At 43.4% G+C, this 11,021-nt stretch overlaps 1 non-coding gene across 1 annotated transcript; it reads left to right on the plus strand.

The window, feature by feature from the left end:
* Window positions 1-8,719: 8,719 nt before the first annotated feature.
* On the plus strand, window positions 8,720-8,793 carry TRNAI-AAU (transfer RNA isoleucine (anticodon AAU)). Its single transcript has one exon. It is a non-coding gene; the product is annotated as a tRNA-Ile (tRNA).
* The last annotated feature ends 2,228 nt before the right edge of the window (window positions 8,794-11,021 follow it).

Raw genomic sequence — 11,021 nt, forward strand, 5'->3', positions numbered from 1 at the left:
AAATTGAAACCAACTCCCAACCTTGAAATGGACTGATTTTTTTTTTTCTTAGGCTTTGCATGTGTCTCAATATTATGTTTTAAAAATAGTTTGTCACCATATTCAGCAACTGCAGCTGAGCCTGGGGCTGGAAGTAAATTTACCAATGTGCAGGGATCCATAATGCTGGCTGCTGAGGCTGGAGAGCAGTGCAGCACTTGTTTCTTGGCAAGAAATCATGTAAGTAATCGGCAGGGTCCCAGAAGGTCATCCGTTTTCAAGTGTTGCCTAAAAGGCTTTTTGCTCTTTTCCTTTCCTCTGTTTGAATTGATCCTGTCCAACAGGGTCTGGCTCTGTACATAAATCCTTGCTAAGTTTTCAGTCTAAACTTTGGCTGTGCTAAGTTGCCTCATACTTCTTGGTGTTACAAAACTCAAAAGATACTCGTGGTTGGACAATACTGGTATTTGTTAGAGCCGTGCCCTGAAAACACTGCTCCAATGCTGTACCAACCACCGTGTCTGTAACAGCTGGTTCGGGCTCCTGTCTTGCCATGCTGTATTGCTCCAGAATGGGAGCTGGAGTGGCTCAGCAGCACACAGGACGCAGATGAAACTTGTGCCTCTAAATTAGTTGGTCATTGCTGAGAAATCCCACTCCATTCCCAGTGTCAAGCAACATGAAGAGCTAGCCCCAGAAAAGATGGGCTGCTATGAACTTGTGCTAGTTAAACCTTTCTTCTATGTATTGAAGAGTTTTTAAAAATAGATGAAACCCTTTTCTACATCCAGAAACTGAAGCGTCCTCCCCAAAATTAACCTGTCTGGCAAGATCCTGGACCTTGATATCATGCTATTACGGAAAAGAACACTGAGGGAACTGGTTCAACTTTAAGTTTTCAGTTTCTCAGATCTGTACAGTTTGGTATGTAACAAGTTGTTCTGTAACCAACAAAACTCAGGAATCTTTTTTCCTTCCCTTCCTCTGTCCTATTAAGAAACCTTCTGTTTGGGTTTGTCAATGTCTAATGGAGACTCTGGCCTTCCTTCACCAAGATCAGGGCTAAGGTCTCTTTTCTACCTATTGATGAGTTTCCTAATGCATGTAAGAAATTAACAACTCGGACCTCTATTCCTTTGTCAATTTTATTGAAATACAGATGACTGCTTTGAATTTGATCAGAAGTGAATTCATAGACAGTGTGGTTATAGATATGCTTGTCAGGTAAGCAAAAAATCCTTACATCAAGAATCTTTAATATTTGATCTTAGATTAATAAATGTACTAAGCTTCTCCAGTTGACTGAAGAACTTTACAGTATGTGAAGGAGGAGGAACTGCACATAGTCTTAAGGACACCTTTTTAGTTGATTGGGCTTTTAAGAAAAGTGAAAGCTCTCTGAGATCACGTATAGCTTTTGAATGGTTGGATCCAGAAAACTTTGATAGGCAACAGGTAAGCATGTGAAATTCAGTATATTGCATCATTCTACAACTTGTGTTCCCAGGCTTGGTGTGATGAAGTGATGTGTATGTGTTTAGGTTAATGCAAAAACTTTTTTCACACTTCAAGGAGCAGTATTTCAAATAACATCCTGCAACTTAAAGCATTGTGTTCCCTCTAGATGTGCTGGTTTCTAACTCTGAAACCAGCCAGAGACAGCTAGGTGCAGCACGGTATGATCAAAATTGCTTTTGACTTTGGTCAGAGTAGGCTTTCACAGGATAAACGAGTGCTTGACCTAATAACACTGGACCAAGTCGTCTTTTATTTGGGAAGTGACATGGCAACTTTCATATCTAGTCAGATTAGACAGGCACTTTTATTCCAAGGTCACATCACAAAGGCATATACAGAATAAACTATGTGTTGTTCAATTTATCTACATCAGGAGGACAGAAAAGGGAGCTGACCCTGCTAGAACTTGATCCAGTTGTGCTTGCATGCCCAGGTACTGCTCTTCTGGTAATGAGACCCTTGTGCTCCTGGGGATAATGGGTGTCAGCATGATTCTTCTCTAACTGGCCCCAAATGCTTTTTTGAAGAGATGTAATGGTTCGATAGACCTGCATTGGGCTGTGAACTGTGGAGTGACAACATTTTGCCTCGCCTGAATCCCTGATTTTTCTGAATACTTCAGCTGCTTCCTCTGCATAAATGGAAATAGGAGATGTTAATGTATATAGTGGTTGCAAAAATTAATTGCTGTTACATGTAAAAATGAAAAGAGCTACGTGAGTGCTGAGCAGTGACAATGATGTAGACTTTGTGAAGGAAGCTGAGAAAACCTAGGAAGAGGATGCTAGGTTTAAAAAAAACAATCAAACAACAAACCTGAGGATAAACAGCATATACTGCTACATCTTTCATGGTTAGAGCAAGACATTAAGAAAACTAACACAAAAAAGTATAGAAATATTATAGTAGTTCTTTTTAAACACTTATGTCACATGTAAACTGCTGCTAGCATTCAGAAACTTGGCTTCATAAACACTAGCTGTAATTATAGGTCTTATGTGGAACCGACTCCAAAACTAGTAAGAAACCCACCAAAATATTCAAATGTCGCCTATGGCAAGAACCGTGTGCAACATTTTAGTAATATAGAGGCATTTTGTATGCCAGTGTTTTTTATTTGGACATAGCTGTCTTCAGGGAGCATGGGCATAGGAAGTCGAGTACTTCTGGTTTTTTGGACTGCTGTTAGTGGTTTTATTGTTTTGGTGTGCATCCTTCTTATCTATATGAATGAAGGCTGAAATTCTTGTCCAGGTCCAGAATGGTGTCCTTCTGTTGCATTAACAAATGGCAGCTTGATGGAGTGATAAATAATTTATAAACTTGGGATATTGATTTTTTTCTTCAGTGCTTATAGGAAATTATACGCTTGTGGCTTCAAGAAATAATTGGTCCAATTTAATCGCATAAAAATTATAGTCCTTTTTAATTCTTTTCAAATGGAACTTTAATGACCACTGGGTGTGTTACAGAACAGAGCAGAAGAGAAGGTGTCTGCATGGACTGAACATAATAGGAGGGCCAGAAATGGCAGGATTTATGGGTCTAACAAAAATTACCACTATGGCAGTGGCTTTGAATGAAGGCTAATGGACACTTGTCTGATCACAAATCAGCCTTTCCATGGGGAAATACTGCAAATTCTAATAAAAACACTTAGTAGTACAATGCAAATTAGAGGTACAGAGTGCCTGGCATATTGGGAAAAAATGTTCCATTTATAAAACTTTGCTGAATAGAAAGTGGGTTTTGTTCTAATGCAAAGTAATTTTCTTTTCAGTGTACTGGTCTTCTATGTAAGCTCTGCATCTGGGAGGGAGGGGTAAGAACTAAAGTAGGGGAAGGAATCTATTTCAGTAACTTCACAAAAAATAAGTCTGAACTTGTTGTTTTAGGGAGGGGAAAAACACCCTGCTTCTTGGTCAGGATATTCCATGGTGTTTCTGACTGATTCTAATTGAAATATAAGTGCCTTGTGAAACATACCTCCCTGAATATTAAAGTTTGAAAGAACTACATTGACCAGCTTCCCAGGAATATAAAAATAAATTGTAAGGCTCTTCTGCACTCTTTGCTTAAAAAAAAAAAAATCGAGAATACTCATCTGCAAGCAGGCTTTAGTGAAACCATATGGTACTTTGACTTTTTACCATTCTAAGTTTTTTAGAAAGCTATCAGGAAACTGACTTTATAAAACAGATTCTAGAATGAGGTTTCAAACCACTCTGGAGTAATAGTTAAATTCCATCTTCCAATTGTAAATGTAAATTACTCCAAAATGTAAAGGGATGAGTGTTGTTTGATCTGGCTTAAACTTACAATTCTTTCTAAATAACAATGGGGAAGATCAAACTATTTCTATCTGCAAGAAAGCATCACTCGAATTGCATGGGAAGCTTCTGTAGTCTAATCCATTCTGCCCATCCATAGCAGGAACAAAACCAATAGGTGCTATTTAAAAATGGAAAAGCTGCCAACAATTTCAGCACTAATAATGAGATGGTATTCATATTAACTCATACTGGTGATCCCTGTAATGCTAACTGTAGGCTTAATGTGGCATGTTAAATGGTAAACTGATGCTTGGTGTTAGCTGGAGGCTGAGAGTTGCAGAGCATCTCAAAGCACTTTCCAAGGGAACAAACTAATCCAGGAATTGTGACACAGGCAAACAAGCAAAATGTCTTTATGTAGAATCTTCTACCACCAGCCTGGGCACTAAAACAATACTATCGAGGTTTCAATCCAAAGTGCTGCCTGCTGGGGGGGTTAGCTGTATGTGTATAGCTACACTACCTTAGGGGCAAGCCTGCTAAGGGGATATACTGGATGTCAGTGTCTTCTGCCCATATGTTACAGAGAATGTCCAGGTCTTCTGAGAAACGTGTGGGACTTCTGGTGTCCTTTGGACAGCTTACTCCTATGTCAGATTTGTGGCAAATTTGGCCTTAAATAAGCATGGTGATGGCATGCAGACATTGCAAGACCAGCTTTCATAGTTGGTGGTTCATTTTAAATGGTTGAAGGGAAGGCTTTTTGTTCTTCCTGGGACTCTTGAGTTGTCCTCACCTGTTGCTGGCCAATGTAGAGAAGCTGTAAAATATGTTTTGGTTATTCCATTCAAAGTATGACAGTCACTACTGCTGTACCAGGAACTTACTGTGGTGGTTATGCTGGGTATAATGTCCTGTTTCTAGATGTGATTCTTGAATCTGCAGGTTTCTAGTTCAAAACACTGATAATGGCTGGACAAGAATGGTCCTCTTGACTGTTTTATTCAAAACTCATAGTAGCTATTATTAAAAATGCTGTAAATGTAGGATGTATATACATGTTATACTTCAACATGCACTTTATGACCACCAAATGTTTACTTTGATTGGGGTAATAATAATAATTTTATTAAATATAACGTTATGGGTCTTTATTCTGTTTTGATGCACAGACATGCAAATAACTTGTATTAGCATTTTTGAGTGAGATTTCAATGGTAAGCTTTATTAATAAATCCCTGGGTAGTGCTCAGGCTGATAACAACATTAGTTGTCTGTACCCTTTTATTTGATCAGCTAACGAATTTTTTCCCTAGTTGTAATTCTGAATTGATGAGACATTAGGAACAAATAGGACATGGCTGTGGGATGCCTAAAGCTATATTTTGTTTTTAAATAACCCGTTCAGATCCATTTTGGACTGGGTAGTGAGCAGTGACCAAAGATCACTTTGTCAGGTGCCTTACTGGCCTATGTGAAATAAGATCTTAATGGGTCCTGCAGCGCAGGCACTCAGGAAGGGGCAGAGGGAAGCCAATGAGCGTGCTCTGTTCTACTTTCTGCTGAAACATCTTATTTCTTCTGGAAGATGGTCTTGCTTTCACACACAGGCAGGGTTCATGATGGCAGGGCCTGTTGCAGCATGTGATATGTAATACAGGCTGGAGCACAGTGTGTGTGTGTGTGCAAAGTTGATGTAGTTATAACTTGGCAATTTATTGCCAGTAAAAAGGAAAAGAAATTATTTGCTTGGGCGCAGAGGTAGGACCATCTTTATAATCCTGAACAACGCTGGGTCTGAGGAAAACATAGCTTTCCTCTGTAGACAACATACTGAGGCATAGCTCTTGGGACTGCAGCTCAAAGCACAGCCAGTGCAGGTTGTGCTGGGGGATGCCTGAGAGCACCAAGCTGGGGCTGCCTTCAGTGCAGCGCATTGCATTCTATGGGCTGCGTTCATTGCAGCGCGTTGCTGGCACATGGCTCCAATGCCAGCAATGTGCCATGGATGGCAGGGGAGCAGGAGAGGTCAGGGAAAGTGCTGCAGCGTGGGCGGATGCTGGGTGACTCGTGGCAGGGAGGGAACAAGCAACTGAAGAGAAGATCTGAGACAGAGCACAAGCACCTGAACCTTGTTCTTCCTTCAGTCTCCCACTGTCTGGGCCCCTGGTTGTTTAAATAGAAATGCTTTGGAGTCTTTGAAAATACTCTATATAATGCTAAGGTTATGAGGGGAATATTATAGCAGAACTTCTAAATGTGCTGTAAAAGTCTGAAGTTGTTGAGACGTCTGGCTGAGGGCCTGAATTAGCAAAACCCTTAGAGCTGAGATTCTATTTAATAAAGCACTTGTGAACGCAATTCACTAACATCAGTGGTGCTGAAGAATGCTTGCAAACACTTTGCATGTACAACCTCTAAATTCCATAATGTTACGGATATCCACTATGTAGCCTGGTAACTGTTTCTCATTCTAGGCTGGTTTGTTTCTTTGCTCGAGAGTATGGATCCCACACACTGGAGAGAAACCAGAGGTTACTGTTCAACTAAAAAAAAATGTTTTCTTGGAGACAGCATTGATCTCCTGGACTGCTATGTTATCTGTCACTGTCTAATCACAGAAAATCTGTTGCTTGTATAGCAGAGCCTGAGTGAGACTCTCCTAAAAAGGTAGGATGCTATTTCTGTGTGTGGAAGAGGGTTTCGGAACAACAGGGGGGTTGGCATTTGGCATGTGACTGATTAAACTTTGAAGAAGAAAAGTCTGCTTAGCCTGGCTAGGAGGCAGTGGAAAGAAATAGCCAAAGGGCATAGAGTTTTTCCATCTTAGCATTGCATAATTGGACCAGATTTGATTACAAAACAATGGTGGACAGCTGTGAATTAAGAGGTGATACATTACTGCTTTGAGCTACTTCTGGTGATAGTCTGGCCAGAAAGATGATTAATCCTCATCCCTGCTCCCTTGCTCTCTGTGGAGCAACTGACCAAAAAAAGTAATTAGCTAACTGTTTCTTACCAAAAACCAGACTGAGAACCTGTGTGCCAGACACAGAAATAAACGTCTGCTGTTCCCATACCTGCCACTTATGCTCTATCAGTCCAGAGACTACCCAGACTCCATACACAGGCCCATGCTGCAGCTTGTTTGGGAGTACTTTTCCTTTCTGCCCTTTCACTTTTCAGCTTTGTCTTAAGATTCCAGATGTGGCCTTGCTGTTGAATGTTTGAGTCAGTTTAGCCTAACACAGGGTGACATTTCTTGGAAAATATAGCTCGTTATCAAGATCCCAGAACATATGGACTTCCTGGCAGTTGGCTGGTTGCATGGAGATCAAATAGAAAAGGGGAAGGAGGAATGACAGTTTGGAGTCTCCCCCTTTCCTGCCTCCCCCCATGCTCCTTCCTCTGCTTGTTTGAAAGCCCCAGACAGCCTGCAGGAAAGTTTCCTGGGCTGATGAAACAAGACCCTCAAGGGTGAAAGAGATGACATATGTGGGAGTCTTTGGCAGAGGTTAGCACTTGGACAGCAAAGCTAGCCATCTACTATTTGACTACTGCTGCATATGTACTGTAACCTGGGGCTCCTTAATTGTTTTTATAAAACTGACTGCTGCCTTTCTGTAGGGGTGAAGAGAGATGTCCAAGGTGGATAGAAGCTGATGGTGTAAACAAGAGGTTCAATTAGAACAAGGAGCAGCAGCGGCTGAAGTATCAAGGAATGGCCCTCAGGTAGGGTAATGCTTCTGTATATGCTGTCCAAAAGCCAATGACAGTGGCAGTTACTGGGAGAAGGGTGCAGAGACGAAAGAGCGAATGTTCCTCTGTACAGATGAAGAGGTGACTGAGCGAGCACGGAGCAATGGTGCTGAGGAGGATGGCAGGACTGGGAGGCAGAGATGTGAGGGTTGGGACAGCTGAAGAGGAATGAGATGTAAATTATTTGATTGGTTGGTTCCTAGGGATGAAGGATTTTATGATAAAGCTGGGAAAAATGCGGTTTGGGGAATTTGGTGGCTCTTTGAGGAAAGTGCTGGTAGCAGATGGGCTAACAGCAATAAAGGGGAACTGATGGTGTGCGTGAGGCAAAAGAAGCATGGGGGGGGGGCACTGACCACAAGGATGAGTATGGGCTAGAAAAAACAGGGTGCTGTCAACCCAGTGATCGTGAATCAGTCTCCCATCCCAAGCTGTGATACAGGTATTCTTTGGTCTTCCTCTACAATGAGATGTGCCAAGAACAAGTACTTGAAAAGCTTGACTTTTTTTATTACAGTCAAGGCAGGAGAATTAACATTTTAAACAAGAAAACTTTGACTATGTAAGACACAATAGAGATAAAAAGGAACTGTGAATGACTTTTCCCTGTGTCACTGTATCCTTCCAGGGAAGGTATTTGCTTCCAGGCTCAGTTTCATTCAACTCTGCTGGGTGAATTTCAGTAGATGCTGGTCAAACTTGCCTGGTCCCTGGTTCGTCAGAGGCCAGGCTATGGGTCTGCTCTTAGTCTCACTCCTGCTGCAGGCTGTGCCGAGTCTTAGGCAGGAAGGGACCCTGGGAGGTGTCTTGCCCAAAGCCCCTGCTCAGAGCAGCATCTGCTGTGAGGGCAGGCCTGGAGGCTGCTCAGGGCTTGCCCAGGAGTCTGGAAAACCTCCAAGGATGGAGCCTGCGTGACCTTATTCTGCAGCCTGCTCTGTTGCCTCCCTGTCCTCACCGGGAGAAGGTTTTGTGCTCCTGTCCTAGCCTGGAGGCTCTGCAAAAGAAACATCCCCCTGTCACGCAGGGCTCTGCAAGGAAGCGTAGCCGGCGCCCCGGGGAACACACGCCTAAACCCCGAGCAAGCGGCACTTGCCCCGCAGGGAGCTGGTGCGGGTGTCAGCAGGGCAGCAGCGAGCGGCCTGCTTCCACTGCCGCAGACGGGGCACTTCCCGGAAAAGAGCATAGGAGCGGGCCGGTTAGCTCAGTTGGTTAGAGCGTGGTGCTAATAACGCCAAGGTCGCGGGTTCGATCCCCGTACGGGCCAGTGCTTTTGCCCGCCCCGACTCGGGGAGCTGCGGACGGGCCGGGCTGAGGGGCGGGAGTGCCGGGCCCCCTGCGGGAGCCCTCTGCGTTGCGGTGGCGGGGGAGGCTTCGGTTTTCCGCTTCGTTTCCCCTGAGGCGGAGAACGGGATCGGAGGCGGCGCGTGCCTGAGGAAGAGCCCGGCCCGCAGGGCGGGGGGGATGGTGGGAGGTGAGGGAGGAGGCGCGTGGGGGGCCGGTGCTGAAGGAAGGGGAGGCGGCGAGGGGCGCCGTCGGGACAAGTGGCTTAAGCTGGGCTTCAGGGCCCGCCCGGGGTGTAGAGATGAGCTGGGGGAAGGCGAGCAACTCTGAGAGGTGGCAAAAGTCAAAATGGAGCGCCGAAGGGTAGAGAACAAGGGGAAGGGATTTGCAGGGAAAGGGCAGTGGGGGCAGGGAGGAGGAAAGTGAAATAATCGAAAATGCAATAGAAAAAGAAATATGCAGGTAGAAAGCACACTCAGCAAAACCTTAAATCTTTCCGTGGGACATCACCCAAATATTAAGTAACTTTTGCCTCAGAGCATCTTCTCATCTTGTGCTTCTGTGAAGTCTGCAGGATTTCAGATGGTCCTTGCTTTCCCTTCATAGTCATGGTTAACTAAAACTTCATATCAGGTCTTTAGCATGTTAGTGTAACTCTTTGATAGCTCTCTATTGTCAGAGGCTGGAACCAGTGCTGCTGAAGTGAGTGGGGTTTATTTCTCCTTTTTTCTTTGCAGCAGGAGGACAAGCCAGTCCAAGACCTCCCTTGACAGCCTGATTTTGCAGAGAATGTTCTGAACTCCTCTTGAAAGCAGTCCCTGTACAGTATTGAAATTTAGATATTCATATAGGAGATATTCAGGCTTGCTAGACACTTGGCAATCTGTGCCAAGTTAATTTTTATTTATTAAAACATCTCAGTTTGGCCTGGAATTTTTTCTTACGTAAATTCATAGAGCAGTAGGTCTGCAAGAGTGGCTGAGACGGATCCCTGCTGGCTCAACTGGCCTGTATGTGAGGGTGTTTTGTCTCTAAAACTTCTCTTACGAGCTAAACACCATATTTTCTCCTATCTACCTCTGAACTGAAACAGGATTTCTCCAGAGGAGGGAAAGTTTTTCGTGCAAATGTTTTCCTTGTAGAAACCAGTGGTTTCATTATTGGAGCTGCATACCGTAAGGCCACAGCTTCTTTGGGAAAATGTCTTGAGTTAACAGCTTCCTATGGATTTCTTCCACAAATTTGCTAATATGCCCTTCGCTTTCCAGGCCTGCTCCTTAAGGCTTCTTCCAACTGCAGTGTTTGAGTCAAAATAAGTGGTGGTAATCAAAAAGAAAAAAGGAAGAAAAGCAGGTGACACTCATTTCAAAGTCAGTGTTTTGACATTGCACCTTCCCTATGGTGTCGCCAAGGTACAACAAGGGCACATGAGAAGTGTCATTCCAAAGTCACAATGTAATTTTTAAATTATACAGATGAATATTCATGTTATCTAGCATCCAAACTGCTGTCATGACTCCGTCAGATGTCAAGGGAGAGTAATGTGGTGCTGGTTTGACCTTCTGTCTTGCTACTCCACTCAATGATCCTTCTCAATTCCTTTGGGTCCAGTTATAGTGGTCAGGACTTGACTGCATATAATGACATCCATTGTAAATGAAATGAAAGGAGAAACAGCATGGTGTTTTGTTTCAGGGAAAAAAAAAATCTGGGAATAATATTACTTTGTTTTATGTTTCCCACATTAGGAATCAGAATTTTATTGCAGCTGTGTTGTTGTATAGCAAAGTCCTTGCTATAAACCAAGGTGATGCAATGACTCCTTGGCCACTTTTTTCAGTTTGGTTTGAATTGCTTATATTCAGTGTGGGTTTTTTGGCAGCCAGGATTGTATGGGCATATTTTCCCTAAATTTAATTTTGGCAGATGGCTGTCAGATTGTGAGGGTCAGCCATTGTCCCTAGGGGAGTCATTCCAGAGCCCAGTCTTCAACCTCAAAACTAGTTGGAGAATAAAAAGAGATTAAACAAACCAACCCATGTAGTGGAATAATGCTCTCGTGAGGACAGCAGAGGAATTTCCATTCTGAATGGTCTGCAATGGCAGATGCTGGGGCATATTCTGGGGTTACTGTTCAGTGTTTTGTTTAACCTGTGATTGGATTGCATAACACTGAGCCTGGAAGGTGTGTTGGTTGCTGTGTGCTTGAAG

This window comes from Aptenodytes patagonicus, chromosome 1 (assembly GCF_965638725.1).
Source record: "Aptenodytes patagonicus chromosome 1, bAptPat1.pri.cur, whole genome shotgun sequence".
Taxonomy (NCBI): Eukaryota; Metazoa; Chordata; class Aves; order Sphenisciformes; family Spheniscidae; genus Aptenodytes; species Aptenodytes patagonicus.